The 19,213-nt window shown below is 31.6% G+C and overlaps 1 protein-coding gene across 1 annotated transcript in view; it reads right to left on the bottom strand.

Annotated features, from left to right (window-relative positions):
- Nucleotides 1-9,501, bottom strand: part of LOC146527227 (uncharacterized) — a 110,225-nt gene extending 100,724 nt beyond the window's left edge. Inside the window, exon 1 of the mRNA XM_085205917.1 lies at nt 9,296-9,501. The gene's annotated coding sequence lies outside the window, so the exon portion shown is untranslated. The remainder of the gene's footprint in view (nt 1-9,295) is intronic.
- Nucleotides 9,502-19,213: the final 9,712 nt, after the last annotated feature.

The raw sequence follows: 19,213 nt of genomic DNA, 5'->3' as shown, positions 1-19,213 counted from the left end.
TTTCATGCTGTGTCTCTTGCACAGCGGGGAGGGTAAAGGGAACCTAGTGTTAAGACACTCCGTTCTCCACTTTCCGCTATTTTTTTTAGATATTGCGTGTTGAATGGTGCCTCTCAATACATTGCCTTGATGCCAGAGCGAAAAAATGAAAATATTAATAAATAATAATTCATTCCCTCAAGTGGGGTTCAAACCCACAACCATGCCAAGACGGCCTCAAAAAATGGTTTAAGATGTTATACGGTTTCTATTAGAGTTTTTAATAAAATAAATATTTACATATAAAACGAATAAGTTGTGAAGGATATAGCAAAGCTACTTACTTACATGTGCTACGACGTAAAATAAAAAATGTTGTCTTTGTAAAATGCTGGCATTTACTTAGCTTTTCGTTTCACATCTGACGTTTACATCCAGAGATTGAAAAATTGCCATACACAGTATATAGCCTAAAGTAATCAGTATGGGTAATTACATCGCGTACGAAGTTCGGGCGCCGACAGCTTTGAATAAGGTCGTTCAGGTTTTGAAAAATATATTGTATAACAAGAGGTTGTGTTTATTTAAAATTAGATTTTTTGGAGGCCCTCTTGGCACAGGAGCACAATCGTGTGACTGTAACGCTGGTTGTGGGTTCGATTTCCACTCAGTGAAATGAAAAGTGGGGAACGGAGTGTCTGAACACTAGATTCCCGCTGCCTATACAAGGAATATAGCGTAAAAGTACATTATTTAAAAAAATATCTATGCAATAATTTTACTCAAAAAATAATACATTAATTCTACAAATCTATCTAATACAATTTATTTAAGAGCAGCATAAGGTGTTTAAATAGGTCGCGGTGTCGTTCCTTTTACCAAAATTGACTTCATTGTGTTCAGTTCGTCATTAATTTATTAAAGGGTTTCTTTTCGCTTCTTTGTAGCATTTGGATTATTCTACAAATTACGGTCTATTAATTTACATTAAAATTTAGACGTAAGTATTATTTGAAAAATCAAAATTAAATTATTCTTTATTTAATCAGGCCATTTTGAATTGTAAAGTTAAAAAGAAATGTCAGTAGTGTCAGTCCTATATGTAGGAACAAAATGTACATTTTTCATTCATTTTGTACTTAACGCCGTGCGTTGTTTCATGATACCGGAAATATTTTTTTTAAAAACGTTTATTAAAATTAAAATCGAACCCACAATCATCATATGTACTTTTATCTACTTAGGTGCCTGCTATATAATGTTTGTGTATTTTATTTTTTTTATTTCAAGCTTTTATTTGACTTACAATGTTAGTTAGTATGTGTGTAGTGTATGTGAATTCTTGCAAGCTCAATTTGACCCAATTCCTAAAGTCGGATTGAGCTGATGATGATGAAATTTTAGTTACGACTTTAAGAATGAAATTACAAATATATACTATTATCTATAATTATATTAAAATCGTAACTGATCGATGCCTGTACGTGAAAGATATTTGAGAAATTGTTTTTGGGGATATTTAACAATATAATAGAACCAAAACAAACAAAATATTTGAATCTTGTATTTATTATTAAAAGTCAAAAGATCCATCATTATTACTTTTAATAAAATAAAAATATCGCCGTCTCTTAGAAAATAGCCCAATTAAGAGCAATATCAAGCACATTCAATAGTCAGCTATTGGAAAAGCAGCTAATGTCGAACTGTTACTAGAAACGATATTTCAGAATTGTCGTCAAAACTATTCAATTTGGTGAACAAATATTTACGCGTTCGCTTGCGAGTATCGAGAGTTATTCACGTTAGGTCAGGGGCCACTTGAAAATATGTTATCGTGGCTTTAATAAATACAGGGATGTTTATAAAATGTCAATAATAGTACAAATTCTAAGGAAATAAAAATCATATAAATTTCTAACATAAATCGGTATATTTGTGATATCGTATCGTATAAATAGGTAAGTATCGGTAATGTTAAGCGAATGTAAATTGTCATACAGTTATATATATTCTACATCTAAACCATGTAGTGGTAGATTTACATTTTGTTTGTTTTTTTAGCTCCACGCTGAATCCCGCACGTAGCAGGGTAGGCAGAGGGAACCTGGGAACGTAACGCTAAAACACTGTTGCCATTGAAGCAATTTCGCTCCCCACTTTCCAGCGGATTCTGGAGGCATTGCGTGTTGAGTGGCGGAACTTAAGGTCGCGCTTTGCCTCGCCTCGTTACCAGAACTAGGCGCTGAAAATATAAAATATTTCATATCCTCAAGTGGGGATCGAACTCACAACCTTTCATTACAGTCGCACACTTGTGCCCCTGCGTTACAACTGGCCTCACATCCTACATCTGTACCATAAAATGACTGATTGAGATTTGTTCATCATTCCTGTATTCTACCTATACGAGTACGTTCACATATTTGCATTTCTCATAAGCAATTAACCTGGATTAGTCGTTTCTAGAATAAGGTAGATAGCAAGGCATGTCAAAACGTATAATAATCCTATGGTTACGTAACAATTACCAATATAATTTGATTAGCAATAAAAGTGCAAAATGTTTGTTTCCATAAAAAAAACTGGACAAGGGCGATTCGGACTCGCCCACCGAGGGTGTCGTAAAAAATTGAAAATCTTGAGCCAGAGCCCTTTCATTTCATTCCTCAATTGACCTAGCGGCTTTAATACTAAATTTTGCCTCCTTTTAAGGCTATTATTTTTTAGAATTGAACCACAAATGTTTAGTTTTCAGATTTTTCCTGAACTAGTACGGACTACCTGTAGATGCTAGCTGCCAAATTCTAACCGGTTACCCTAATTAAACCAATCAACCGGAAGTACCCTATGAATTATGGTTTCCTTGTTAGTGTCGAAATACACGTTTTATGTGATATTAAATTTACCCAAAAAAAAGAGGACTTATCTTTTTCTAGGTAAATGTAAAATTCAATGTTCAATTGGTATAAAATTCAAGTATGAACTTGGCTATTTTTCGTAGACTCATCGGTTAACGAGATATGATGAGCTCAAATACACAATGCACGTTTCCAGCTTTTTAACTTTAACTTGGCTGCACACGCTGGCGCGTGCGTGTCATTATACTATTATTTTTAGAAATATACTATCATATTGATTCTACGTAGATATTTATGTTCTATTATAATTAGTAACATTTCAATGATCATAAGGCCTAAAATGAGTATATCTATGGAATGGTTACATAACGTCCATAGAAATTAACATACATACATATATATTCACTGCTAAATTTCATATAGTACATACATACAACTATATATCTTATACTATCGGGTAAAATTAAAACTATTTTTATTTTAAAATACTTTTTATATGAAACTAAAGTAGAAAATTCAATTTGACTTCAATATAATTTAACTGAAACTTGAATTACATTAATGTGAAAAGTAAAAAAGCAAAGGTCAATGGTTTTAAACACGTCCCACCTATCAATTCAAGCTAATATATCTCCAACACGTTTTATCTTTTATATTGAGAACTTAGAAAATATTTTATTGAATACGTATATTTTGCACATTTTTTTCACAGACGTGCGACTGTTAACGCGTAAGTTATGTGTTCGATTCCCAATTGAGGGAATGAAATATTTAATATTATTAACGGAAATAATATTAAATATTTCATTCCCTCAATATCGGAATAACGGAATGCCATAAAACTAGGCTCTGGATACCCTGCTACTAATATAAACATTATAAGTATACGCTTTTAAGTGATACTTTGTGCATATTGAATCGAGCAAATACAATGTAATAAATGCTATTACTTTGCGGTTGCGAGTGAAGAAGTTCTGGGAAGAATCTTCGACAGGCGCTGATTGGATATTAGTTAGTAATTTCTATTGAATATTTTTATCGTGATTTTGGTCCACATCTTAAGGTTGCTTACCTGAAAAGGAAAAGAGGGAACCCTTATAGAATCACTTTATTGTCCCTCTGTTAAGATTATTTGGAGATCGAGATAACGAAAAAGATGGAGAGAATGAAGGGCAGTATTAATCTTAAAGTAATATCAAATCTCATAAGGTCTACGGTCCCTTTTCCCTGGTAACTCCCAGAAAAAATCAAGTTTCTAAGTCACCGCAATGAAGAGATATACGTTTTTATTTGAAAAAAAATAACTATGGAGAATTTATGTGCGCATAGCGCAAGTATTTTCCAGATCATTTTTAACGTTTTTGTCCGTGTTTTACCTTATTGTATATTCAGCTCAAATATTTAACATTATTTTGATTGAAAATTATATAAGAAATATACCTATATTTGACTTTTTTAATCTAATTAGACCTTCTATTATTATATGGTAGGGTCAGTCTTCTAAATGGTACTTCCTTTATATTTAACTGACCAATCTTCATTGTGTCTTCTCCATTCTACGTGATATTGGAGTAATAAAATGTGCTCAACTCGCACGCCTAAAGGCCATAAAATCAGGATCAGAACATAACTATATTTGATTACCAAAAAGAGTCTTGAACGAGTCTAGACATATCATCTATAGTAATTGTATGAAGCTAAAGAGCTTGTTTGATTAACGCGTAAATCTCAGAAACTAGTAGAATAGTTAATTTAACGTGGAAACCTGTAGGTTTCCATGTAACCTGCTGAACCTATGGTCAGTTACCTCGGAAAAAGTTATATTTCGTACTACAATTATATTTATATGACCACGAGGTCAAAGCTGCATGTTAAAGGTAGGTTTTTTTCGTCAGCTTCTCGCTGTATCCCGTTTATAGCAGGCTAGGCAGAGGGAACGTAGTGTTCAGATACTCCGTTAACCACTTTCTGCAGAATTTTCGAGGCATTGCATGTTGAGTGGCGGAATTTAATACCGGGCTTTAGCATTGATATCAGAGCGAAGAAAGTGAAAATATTAATAAATAATAATTAAATCGCACGAGTGGGACTCGAAGCTACAACCGTTACGTTACAGCTTTTGCCACTGCGCTACGACGTCCTGAAAGCTAGTTAAAAATAAATATATTGTATATATGTAATTGTATCAAAATTATGCATATTAATCTTAAATGTAATAAGGCACTTCTGATTCATGCATTATGCTAATCATTACGATATACATACGTTGTTTCACGTCAATAACTTAGTGATTTAATTATATAGCTGCGTCTTTGTCGTCAATTATATTATATAAGATATATAAAGATCTATGGCCTGAATTATATAATTATATTACGTAAATCAAAAATCAAATTAAATCTTCAAGCTTCATGTATCCCGCACAAAACAGGTTAGACAGAAGGAACCTAGTGTTAAAACATATCGCTTTCCCCACTTTTGGCTAAATTAGTATAATTCGTATAATACAATAAACTGTATAATACAATAAATATATACAAAAAAAGATTATGTATCTATAGGTGGTCGTCGTTAGTGGCGAGTCGCACAAGCATTTTCCACTCGGGAAAATGGAATATTTTCATTCTTCTGGTAACGAGGCAAAGCATCACAAAAAAAATGCCTCAACAATTCGATGAAAAGTGGAAGACAGAGTGTCTTAACATTAGGTTCCAAAGTTCTCTGTACATAACCTGCTATTTTGCGATACAGCGTGAAGATAGAAACCCTACTAAAAAAGAAAAATCTATAAAAAATAAATAGAAAATATTATTCTGAGTACATTCAGATATGTATAAATAATATTAACACATTTTAAGAAAATTATCTTACACTAAATATTTACAATATTACAAAGTTTGTATATAACGTAGCCAAAGTGTAATATATTTATACTTATATTTCAAGTTATAGTTTAAACTGCTCTCTTTAACTAAAGTCAGTGATCTCTATTTTAATGTAAAAACTTGGTCTCATTTAATTAAAGTTGACTGTTTTGTGAGATGGAAATAATATTTTTAATAAAAAATAGAAATATTTTTATAAATAAATGTCCTCCTTTTGACTTCTATATTGTGCACATTAAAGATATAACTAACAGCTATGGTTCAAGTGTGTGATTGTAAGAGCGGCAGGGATCGAACCCACGATCCCCATTCGGGGAAGTTAAATATTTAATATTTTAGTTTCTTCGCTCTGGTGTCGAGGCAGAGCGCGGCATTGATTTCCAAAGTTTTGCGAAAAATGAGGAGCAGAGTGTTTTAACACTAGCTCCCCTCTGCCTATCCTGCTGTGTGCAGGATACAGACTGAAGCTGAAAAAATAATATACACTAACATATTGATTATCCCACAATTTAAGTGTTCAGAAACTGTATAGAAGATACAGCAGAAAATATATATTACCAATCGACCCTTATCATTTATTCGTGAACAATAAACGGAACTCAGTGATGGATTGGTTTGGTTAAAAGATATAGGTATATATCTATATATAGATAAAGCTACATTCTGTTATTTATTTTATAAATATAAACACATATGTTTTTCCTTTGCAAAGATTATTTTTAGAGATACAATTCAGATTGCAGATCAATCGAATCAATCAATCAGTTTCACGCAGTATCCCGCATACAGCAAGGTAGGCAGAGGGAACCTAATCAGGCATCGCGTGTTGAATGGTGGATTTCAGCGCCGAGCTTTTGCCTTCGTACCAGAGTGAACAAATGAAAATACTATTAAATAACAATTCATATCCCCGAGTGGGGTTCGAACCCACAACCGTTGCGTTACAGTCACGCCCTTGTGCCACTATGCCACGACGTACATATCTTCTTTGACAAATGTTAAGCCTTTAGCTCAAAAATTAGGTTAATGAAAATGCAAAAATTCCATTCACATCATACATTTTTCGATGAAATAGGAATAAATTTCATAGAATGATTGGATTTTCTAATATTCAGCATTCTCATCTATATAGAATACTAGCGGCCCGCCCGCGGCTTCACCTGCGTGAACTACGTTATTATTAATTTCTGTCTCAATGAATACCTACGTCCTATAAGTGACGTCCATGCAAAATTTGAGACTCCTAGCATTTGTAGTAACGAAGTTTCATACAAACTTTCGACCCCAAAAACAACCCGTTAGAAGTCGAATACTGCAAATTCCCGTCTTAGCGAGCACCTACGTCCAATAAGTAACTCCTATGCAAAATTTGAGATCCCTAGCACATGTAGTTTCTGAGATTTCGTGATGAGTGAGTGACCTTTCGATTTTATATATATAGATAGATGAAATATTTATTAATGAAATATCATATTTTTGCTTTACTTTACATATTATGTACATAGAGACAGGGTGGAAGATCTCAATACAAAATAAATTCTTAGCAAATTTTGTATTTAAATATAATTTTAGTACAAAACATTTATTTGGAATGACTTATCAGTCTCATTCGTCAAATTGAGAGTAATATATTTTATAGTAGCCTCCCGCTGGTTATTTTCATTGCGGGGACATTGGGTCAGGGAGAAATGGGGTTCCGTTCGAAATAAATTTATGTATTTCAACACAATTTCACGTTAGTCGGAAAGCTAAAGGTAAATTACATAGGAACGAGAATATCTTACGTAACAACTATTTACTTTTTATGATATTAGTATAGAGTAATTAATATTTTGAAGTCTTATTATTTGTTTATATACGAGTATATAATATGCCAATAACTTTTGTTATTTAATCTTATTAGTGTTAAGTATATTTTGGAAGTTTAAATAAGAATAAAATACATATAGTAATGCCTCTGCCATTTGGCCGTATGTTCGAAAGAAGCACTGTTATTGGTACGGTTTTTAATCTAAATGTAAAATAACACTTTAGAAATGTCATAAATTTTCTCTCAATATTCACTTTCACAAGAATCGAGTTTTACAGAAAACAGATCAGGAGAGAATGTCTTTATCATCTATTACTAATATAATAAAGCAAATATAATAAATTCTACATATTAATCTACTATATATATATAATAATCAAATGTTATATTTAAAACTCCAAATTACTGCTTAGAAATATGGGTTAGTATCTACGTAGGGTCTACGAAATTCTTTGTTAAAGTTGGCATGTTTTTAGGTCGTTAGCTTGCCGTATAAACAACGGACATTGATATTTATTTTCAGCTAAAAACGGAATTTTCGCAATATTTTTTGAAATTAATAGGTAATAACCTAGCTGTAATATTTTTTTTGAATTGCTTAGTGAAAATATTAATGTTAGCGCCCTTGTAGTGCAGTGGCACAGATGCCCTGCTCTTCTATATTTATATTATTTATTTATTATTAATATTTATTATCTTTTCCCCACTCTGGTAAAACCATACGCGGCGTTAAGTTCCGCGACGCAACACATGATTTTGTCTTACTCTCAGAAATATATGACAAATAAATGTAAATTTTCATTAATAATAATTCTTTTCATCATTATTTTTTTGTATTTATAATTAAAGAATTGTAACATAGACTATTTAAGTTAATTAATTTAGTTAAATGTATATTTTGTCTATTACTTTTAAAAAATAACTAGTATATATTTATAAAATTGTTGGTAAATATATTTTCATGTATTTTTCTGGGCTGCTTTCATTGTATTGTTTTAATTGTAGTTAACCTTAACCAAGCAATTAATTATCTCCACTTAAGGTATCTTCGCTTTATTTTACCATTTTTCTGACAATATTTAAGGCATTATTGTTAGCTTTACGTTGTATCCCAGTCATTGGCAGGGTAGGCAGAGGGAACCTTGTGTCAAGACACTATGTTCCTATTAATACACTCTCGTTCCTCACTTTTCCGCCAAATTCTCGCGGCATGTCGTGTTGAGTGGCAGGGCACAATGCCGCGCTGAATCAACTTATTTACTCGAATGAGAATCGAACCCACACATTGTCGCATTACGGTCACATGTCTTTACCCCTGTTTCACGATTGACCTGTTTTTTAAGTCAATTTTGACTAGAATAATATAAATTATACGCAAAAGAATAATTAAAAATTTTAGTCACCAAATCATTAAATTCTTAAAAGTACATTTACTTCTTCGTTTTAACTAAATACGACACAGACGAAATGAAAAGAAATAAAATTCGCAAAGCATTCGTAGCATAAGATTTAGGTCGCTAAGCTTACAGTTTCCCAAAAGGAGTATTTAAACGAATGAAAACAAAACAAGTGTTTTTGTAACCACAAACAAATGTATATAAATAAATAGGATATACATAATAAATGAAAATAACGAAATACATATCCCGACTGGCAGGAATCCAGTCATTTATCGTTCAGTAAAAATTACTTCATATTAATAAGGCTCAACAATCGCATATAAAAAATTTCACACGGCTAATAAAAAAATTACAACTCACCTGTTATTCACCTAAAGGGAAGCTGTCTTCTGTCATATTTGGTGAAACACGGAACAATTTTACATCCGACCTCTCAGAAAAGAGGTTTTGTTTATTTAGGGAACGCGAAGTTTCGTAGTTAGAAGCGAACAGGCGAGACGGCTCACCCCTTAGCGGTGCGCGTACAGACTGGCCTGGCACGGTCTCGCTGGCTACATTTCCACGGTATAGTGACGTACTCACCTTGCCTGTTACAGGCGTTGTTATGGGTCGAATTTTTTATTATTATCATTATTGCCTGTAAATGCATATTAAAGAATAGAATTTAATGTTTTTGGAGAAATGTTATTTTTGTTTTTTTTTTTTTTTATGTAGTATCTTTCAAATACAACCTATACACCTTCACCTCTTCAGCATTTAGCAGGTTGGTCATAGAGTGTTACAACGCAGTGTTAAAACTCTCCGTCCTCCTTATACACATAGTCATTTTAGACCTGTTCTTTTTTCTTTTGACAAAATAAAACGAGATCTAATCTATAACAACAGTACAGTACATAAAAAATAGCATAACAAAATCCGATTTCTGGTAACAACAGTCGTCTAAATCATTTGAGTATAATCATCGGAATCAATTAATATTGACAAAGCACACACTAGAACACTTATTTCATTAACTTCCAAATATATTACTGGCGAAATATCGAATATCTATAATAATATTATACCCGTCTCTAGGCCAAAGCCGGGCGTCCCCTCTTTCGTCCCTTCGCCGAAAAGTCTTACTGTACAACAAACGTTCAGCTAAAGCTTAGATGTTTCTTACACTCATCAACCGTAAATATCTTTTTGAACGTTTGAATATCAAGATTATAATAATATTGAGTTTTCTTTTCCAATTAAAAAGTTTATTTTACCAATTTTGACTGTCTTGCAAATTTATTAATTATTATTTGTGTTTTCATAACATTATTAAGTCTAGTCTCATTCGTCGGTTTTCAGAGGCTATCCTGGCGCAGCGGCACGAGGGTGTGGCTGTAACGTGACGGTTGTGGGTTCGATCCCCACTACGGGAAGTGAAATATTTATTTACGTTTATATTTTTATCTATTTCTTTGCTCTGGTGTCGAGGTGAGGCCGTTTTTAATACAAGTTTTAGTGAGCCAGTCGTGGCGCAAGGGAAAGTGTGACTGTAAACGCGACAGTTTGTGGGTCCGATTCCCGCTCGCGGAAATTACATATGTAATATTGTCATTTCTTCGCTCTTGTGTTGAGGGAAACACGTAACACGTAATGCCTCCAGAATTCGCCCGAAAAGTGTTGAGCGGAATGTCGTAGCACTGGGCTCCCTCTGCCTATCCTGCTATATTCGGGATACAGAGTGATATGACATGATATATTGAGTGCACGATGGTTGATAGTAAGTGCTATGTGAACTTTAGCATGTTCTTTTTGTTTCCTTGCAAGTGTAGCTTCTATATCATACCAGCTGTAAGTAATAAAAGGATATTCAAATAAATAAACGCAACCGAAAAGTTAATAATATCGGTACAACAACATATAGTCGCTCAAAAGTTCGAAACGTTCAAAATGGCATTCCAAGTGTTCAAAAATATGGAACACACTAGGAAAATAAACTAGCAAGTTATAGAATATATAAACGGCTTCCCAAAGATGAAAACTTCTTTAGGCAATCTAGTCGAGTTATTTATTTAATGCCATGATTTTTTCCCCCATGGAATTATTAAGTAATTATTTTTATTTCACTAAGTTTGTCCAAGATAACAGTTCCGTGCACAATTCCAGAGTTGTTCAAAATTACTTAGATGGTAAAGGAAATAAAATATTTCATGGCCTCGAGAGGAAATCGAACCGAAAACTTGTCGCGTTTACAATTACATGCTTCTATCAATACACCACGACAAGCCTCAAATAACATTTATCACTCATATAACTCAAATTAATTTTACATAAAAATAATCATTTAAGTACCTAGTTGATGTTATAATTTACATAAAAAGAAAATAAATACAAAGTTTCACAGTTCACTTATAGATGGCGTTACATCGTAATAATTCAAGCTATAGTTTAGTTCTACCACAAAGTATAATATAAGTTATTTTTGTAAATTGTGTGGCTTGGTAAGGCGATCTATATGCCGATATAAGGTTCATGAAGATCGCCTACCTGCCAAAGCCAATACCTTCAGACGCACAATGAACGAAGGTAGAAAACGGCAGATGACTGACCTGACCATCGGGGACGACAATAAAAAAATAATTTAATATAAATTAATTTTTAACAAAAACAAAAACCGACTTCTAACAACGAACTAAAAAGTGAAAAATAATTTTACAAAGATTTTATAATTTTGAAGTCATAAAAACATAAAAAAAAAAAAATACAGTCGAATTGATAACCTCCTTTTCTTACAGAAGTCGGTTAATAAATGCGTCAGGGTCTGACACACTTTTTATTTTATTTAATAGTATAAGAGTGGAAGTTTAATGTAATGAATTTTTTTTTTCGTGAATTACCTTTGGAATACATATCTATTTATTGTGAGAAATTGTAATCCGTAATAATGTCTATTTCAGGTTGTTCGTTTCGATACTTTAAATATAATTTATTTATATTTTATTTTTATTCACATTTATTTAGGCAAACGACAGGTACGCGTGCAAGACAAACGCGAATTTTGCGACATATATCTCGATCCCGAGGAAATTCCGGGAGTAATAGTACACAAAAAATTTAAAATGCCGACCACCTTGTTGACGAGGACGCCCTGCCAGGAATCGAACCTGGATCTTCAGAACTGACGACAGATGTGATATCCATTACACTACAGGGCTTGTGAGGAAGGAAAGCTAATATCCAAATGCTTTCTTCATCTACGCATGCGCAGTATAGTTTCCATAAATAGATTCGTTACATTGCACTTTTTTTAAATTTATGGATATTTTTTAATATTTAACATTTACGAATACATATAAAATTATTTAAAAATACTGATATATTTACAATTATATAAAAAATATTGTCCATTTGGCTTCCATATACATTATAAAAACAGAAATAAGAGAAAATCAAAAATTTAAATGCGAAATATAAGTTTATGTTAATATTTCAAATTATTTAAATATGCAGAATTTTCACTAACGAAACACTCTTTCTTTATAAATTAGAACATTTTGAATATATTTGTATCATACATAGATGTACTTATATAGAATAGTGATGTAGAAGCAATTATTCCCTGCTAGATGGAGCCTATCCTCTAAATATTACCTTTGATTGACACAGATGTCGTTTTTACATTCATTTATTAATAATAAATAAATCTTCATTTTAAAAACCGTTTTAAATATCTAAATCGTTTCTAACACAAACATAAGCACCGAGCTTTACTTTAATTTATTAATTAATATATCTATTTATTTTTTACTTTAGTATTTACCAAATTCTAAATACAACAATTGTAATGAAGGGAAGTAGTTTAAAAATGAGTCTTTAAAGGTATGTCTTATTTTAAATACTCGTACAAACATACATATCTTTCTTAGTATTCTAATAATAAATATGGTAAACCTATATAAACATTATTCCTCAGAAATTAGTAGCCTATACATGTTAGATCTGTGTACTTGCTGTAACTTTTCAAAAGATGGGTTCCTTTGCTCCCGCGTTTATTAAGATAAAAATAAAAAGCCAAAAGCGCAAGCCAAAGGCACATTAAATTTAGTGAAATAAGCAAAAAGGCTACTAAAATTACGTATGTCTGGGGGCCTAGGGTCTCTGTCTATAATAGAAGATAATCATATATGCTATATATACCGCATCCGAAGAATTGTTCGTAGAGCCTCTACGAAATATATACTTTTTATATAATAATAATATAATATTTTTAGTATTATCAAAAAAAGTACTCGGTTTAATTTTTGTCCCGTTGTGAGCGTGGCTGCATTCTAATTATGTTACAAGAAACTTTTGTAGCAATCGTCCAAAGATATGACATACATAACTAATATGTGTACTTTTACTGTATATGTCTTATATACATATACAACCTCCTATCATGCCTCTGTACAAATGATAAGAAATAGAAATAAACTTGTTACTATTGAAATCGTTGTTATATTTTTGAGATAAGAGTAAGTAAAATAGAAATAAAAAAAAACCGTCGACGAATCGACGGTGGCCCTGCCAGGAATCGAACCTGGGGGTTTCTGAACTGAAACAGAACAGACGCGATATCCACTACGCCACAGGGCCGGTGCTTGAATTCAGGAAATATTCGAATGCATTCAAGTTCTACGCATGCGCACTAACTTTATTTATGTACTTCCTAAATAATTTCAAAATGTATATATATTATGTAAAAGACGTACGTACAAACACAGTATTTCTTGATATATACCGTGGCTAAAAAAAGTATTTGCAAACCCTAATTTTAAATTTTTGAAGGTACATCTACAACAAAATAGAATGCTTTTAGTTAATTATTGTATTTAATAGCTTTATCTATATATATTTCGAATTAGTTAATAACATTTCTTAAAAAATAGAAACAAAGAAATGAGACGGTAGAAACATATTTTAAAGTCAAATAAGTATTTGCACACCAACCCGCTTGTACGTATTTTATTAAAAAAATCAATGGTAAATGAAAGAAAAGACATTTAATATTTTGTGTGCATTCCATTAGCATCAATGATGGCTTGAGATGCCTTTAAATCGAGATTTGAGCCCATTTCTCCACCAAAACACGTTTCAAATAATTTTTATTTAAAAATTTAATTTTCCTCACATGTTAATCCAGCAGATGCCATAAATTTTCAATTGGATTGATGTCTGGCGTTTGTGGCGGAGTTTTCAGCATTCTACGGACACTGTACATCACCCATTCCTTACGTTTTCATAGGTGTATTAGCATATTCAAAATCAGTAGACTTAAAGTTATGAAATTTTGTGAATCCGAAAAGTTAAAATTTATAGGTATTGCATAGAAAAATATATGAAAACTATTACAAACTTATAATTGTAGTTAATTTTATACAAAATGAGTGCATACCCGCGCAAATATCACTTTGTAAGTTTTTATAAATTGTACTTCTCGTTAAATCCTGAAATTGGTAATTGGTACTGCTACTGCTCGACTGGGTTTTTTTTTATTTTACTAGCAACATTTGTATATGTAAATAAAATATAATAATTTATATGATAATTATTCAGAATTTTAAGTGCCTTAACCACTTAGGGGTTGACAAAATTCATTTTAGACTCCCCGTTAACGAGCGGGTGGTTATACGTAATTACACATATCTAACGAAAATCGGCTACGTCGTTTAATTACTTTTAAAATGTAATTCTGAAACTAAGTTTAAAATTAATCTTTTTAGCCCCAATAAGAGAAATGGCGTGTTGAGTGTCGGGACTCAACGACAACTCACTAAAATAAGAAAATATATATAATTTCCTTGTGTATAATCAGTCCCACAATTATCATGTTTACAGTAAAATGCTATCCCACTCTACTATACCCGTGGCACACTATCTATTGGTGGAATTAGGGTTCATTAATAAATTATATTAAAAGTTATATTAAATCTAGTACTATGCGAGAATTGTATTTATTATATTTTTTGTTTGTTAGATTAAAATCGTTAAGAATTAGGTGTGTAAAGTATTAAGACTTGTAAGTTTTAATACTTTGATTTTGTTTCAGTTTCCCAATGTATCCTGCACATATAACAGGGTAGGCAGAGAAAACTTGGGGACCTGTTCTGTGTTGGGGACATTTCCATTCCTCAATTTCCGCCGAATTCAGGAGACATTGCGTGTGCTTTGCAAGAACAGAGAAATGAAAATAATTTTATTTCCTCAATTGGGATTGGAACTCACAACCTGTCGCTTTACAGTCGCAAGCTTATGGCCCTGCGTCACGACTGGGCCTAGAATTTAAGTAAACATATTTAATACTCTATTAACTCACAAAATAAGCATTGAAGACAGTTAAAAGAGTCGAATCGACTCGAGTCAGTTAGAAGAGAAGAAAAGAAAGTTAGAGAGTTGAAAAATAGAAAAATATGATAATAAATAGAAAAAAATATAATTTTTCATTCGTTTGTCTAAATTAAGATATACAGCTTTATGCAAGTAAAAAGAACTACATAGTTATATTCAGTAACAATGTTAGTCAATATAACATTGCGTAACAAAGGCACTTGTTGACATTATAGAATTTATGACTAAAGCCTCTGCTACACTCCACAAAAAATATTTAAAAATTAAATATTAAATTTGAGATCATTTTGGCAACTTAGCACATCATCTGAATGTAAACGCGGTGGTAGTGGGTTCGAGTACAAATCAGGGGAATGAATTATAATTGTTTCACCGCTCTGGTAAGAGATAAGTGGAATGTTGATGACCGCTACTCAAATTCAGGCGGTAAATGAAGAACGGAGTGTTTTGACACTGAACACTTACTCTTTGTGTATCCTTCCTACACGCGAGATGGCAACAAAAATTATAATTTAAATTCGAAAACGAATTATTATAATTTAACCGTTCTAATAAGTACCGTCACTGGAATGTACCATATGAAGGCAAAAAGCTTAAGGCTAAAAATAAAAAAAAAAAAGTCTATTTCTATATGTCGACTCATCCGAAGAATAATGTCTTATTTGCAAAAACACTGTCAGGAGAGTCCGTAGAAGTTTTAAACGCTACTAATGGTGGAACTATACAACTTAGATTTTTGAATTTATGATATGTATATTTAAGTAAGCTCTACGATTCTGTCTGTCAATTAAAATATTTTTCAACAGTTTATTATTCGGCGAATAAGGGGGGATTTAAACATAAGACATTTTAAGAGGTAGAGAGGTGTGTAGATCTAAGAAAGGGTACTAAAATTGAGCAATAATTTGTTTATTGGTTTACTATCACATTCGATCATATTTATCCAACGGCCTTTATTGCAAACGAAAACCTAATCGCTATTTTATCGGAACTATGTTTACAAACGTCACCTTACTTAACCAATATTATGTACTTAACAGTCACAGTACTTGAATTCAACATGGCAAAAAGGTGGAACGTTTTTATTCTGATCGTGTGCTTAGCTTCAAATATTGTGAGTTGGTTTTCTTTTTAAATTTTTAGTATTTTTTTCTATTTTTACCAAAAAAAATTTACTTAAATATTACAAAAATATTTTTTCCGTAATATGAGGCTATAGTGGCGTATTGGGCCTCTATCTACACTCGGGGAATTATCATTTTTATATTTTCTTTTACCCGCGCCACTTGAGGTAATATTTCTTGAATTTAATTTCCTGAATTTCCTAATATATGACAGATGTAAAGATAATAAAAAATCTACTTATTAGGTACTTATCGTTTAAATTTTAATATATATAATTATTAGAGACGAGTCGTCCTACAGGTAGGTATATCTAAAGATTTGACAAAGCCAAAGAAAAACTAAAAACTAGAGACTAATATTGTTTTGGAGCAAAATGTTAAAATGTACTAGTATATTCTGTAAAGGCATTATAAAGGCATGGGCTAATTAACTACTTGCCAGGATTTATTACTCATGTCAAGTTCAGCATGTTCGTTCCGTTGTTAGAGTTTTGTTCTTAATTAATTGCCTTATTTGTTTACTTTTGGCTCGGTTCGTTTGAAGAATGCTAATGAAATATGTTTGTGAGATACGGTCTGGAGTGAACATTTTTGGGGAAAGTATTTTTATATACTTTTTAGGGTTCCGTACCTTTTAAGGAAAAAGGAATCCTTATAAGATCCGATCCTAGCATCCACAGGTAGTACTAGTTTAGGAAAAACTATACATTTGTGACTAAATTCTAAAAAATAACAGCCTTAAAAGAAGGCCAAAGTTTGTTATTAAAGCCGCTAGTTCAAATGACGTATCAGATGAAAGGACGCTGGATAAGCCTAGCTTGAATTTCATAAAAAGCTCGAGACCTCCAATTTTTGTACGGAACCCTCGGTGGGTGAGCCCGTCTCTTTTTTTTTCTTCTTTTTACGTTTTTTTTTATTTTTACGGAAAAAGTATAATTGTTTTATTATTTTCGTAAGTTAATTTGAGTTAAGTAGATATAAATATTTGTTGTCGTTGTTAGCCAACGAAGAAATGAAAATATTCCATATTTCAATTCCTCGAGTGGGAATCAAACCCGCAACCACAAACTCTAACCTCACAATGTTGAATAATAAATATTTAATATCATTTCTGACACAGAGTTAAAATTTCGTATCAAAGTTCATAAATAATGAATTAAAACTTTGCATAACAAAATCCATTTCAAGTCTATAATCAGTTTTCGATAAAGAACGACTCCATCCAAGTCGACTGTGCTCCGAGTAAATTGTGTTTATTTCAAATTATACATATTTTAAGTTAATGACTCTAATAATTTTATAGAAGGGAATGTTTAATTATACTTAAGTATGGTAAATCTAAAAATTAGTTATATTTTAGATATTTGAGTTAAGTGTCACTATAAATTTAGTAGGTACTCGTGTTTTGTGAAAGCTATAAACCTTAATATTGCACGATTTGAATAATTATTGATTCGATATGAGCCAAATTTTTACATGTCTCTTTAAAGAGTAGCAAGGCCTTATTTCCACATTTCATTTCAAATAATTTAAATATAGAATATGTGTTTGTATTACCATAATGTATATTAAAACTGGGCCAAAATTTGTTATTAAAATATTACTATGCACAATTACAATTAACTAAATCTGAAAATAATCTTGAAATTCAACGGACAGGTATTTTGCAATTTTTTTTTTAATTTTACTTTCACGAAATGCTTTAAAAAAAACTAGCTGCTTATAATAACTGCCAATAACTGCTTATAATGGAAATTTAAATTTAACTATTTCGTTCAATTAAGAAACCCTATATCTTCTACAAAATATATAAATTAACAAAATATGGCGAAGAAATCAAAAAATATTTCATTGACCATCAAATTAAGTTGTAACATTTTCTTTTCCTAATCATATCATAATTATTGAACCAAGCATTTTTACGCTTGTACAAATTACCTAAGTAATTGATTGTCAATGAAAAGTTTTATTTAAATAATAGATCATAATCTTTTAAATTGTATAAGTATATTTTTTTTAACAGATTGCCAAAATAATTCTACCACACAAGCTTAGATACTTAGAAAACATGTTAAACGCCGAAGTCGTCGCCAAGGCAGCTAAAATACGTCAGAGGATGGAAGCTAACCCAAGCAATCAAGACAGTGAGAAAAGCTGGCCATTCTTGTTAGCAAAGTATCAAGAAGATAAAAAGAATAACATTATAACTAACTTTAACACGTTATATGGAAGGCGGAAAATTTAAGCGGTTTCCTTATTTTCTATAACTATCACTTTAAATTTACTTTATTTTTTGCGTTAATTCGGCCTATGTTTACCTCACCGCTTATTAAATATTTATTAGCTCATTAATATTAATATACATAGATTTGATAATAGTCCTCTATCAGTGTTTTCTGTGTTAAAACAATAGTAGGTACTTATGCGACCTATATAAAAAATATATTGCATATATAAAATGTTTCAAATAATGTATTAGCGGTAAATATTGTGATAAAAAGTAATAACATTTTGTTAATATCACTTTTTAAAACATTCTAACATACAACTTATATAGGAGGCAAAATATATAAAAAATCAAAATATTTGATTTCAAATTACTGTATATTGTATTAAATAAATATGATTAATATTTATGTTCTTTTTTTATATCCCACAATTATATATATGATTTGTAATGCTAAAAAATAACAATAATATTTTAGGATTGATATAAAATGAAATCAGCTTCACGCTATATCCTGCACACACCAGGGTGGGCAGACAACCCAGTGTTAAGACACTCCGTTCT

Source organism: Heliconius melpomene, chromosome 21, assembly GCF_056956725.1.
Source record: "Heliconius melpomene rosina isolate 202511_hmr_F chromosome 21, ASM5695672v1, whole genome shotgun sequence".
Classification (NCBI taxonomy): Eukaryota; Metazoa; Arthropoda; class Insecta; order Lepidoptera; family Nymphalidae; genus Heliconius; species Heliconius melpomene.
Note: the sequence above shows the minus strand (reverse complement) of the source record. Positions and strands in the feature narration are given on the sequence as shown.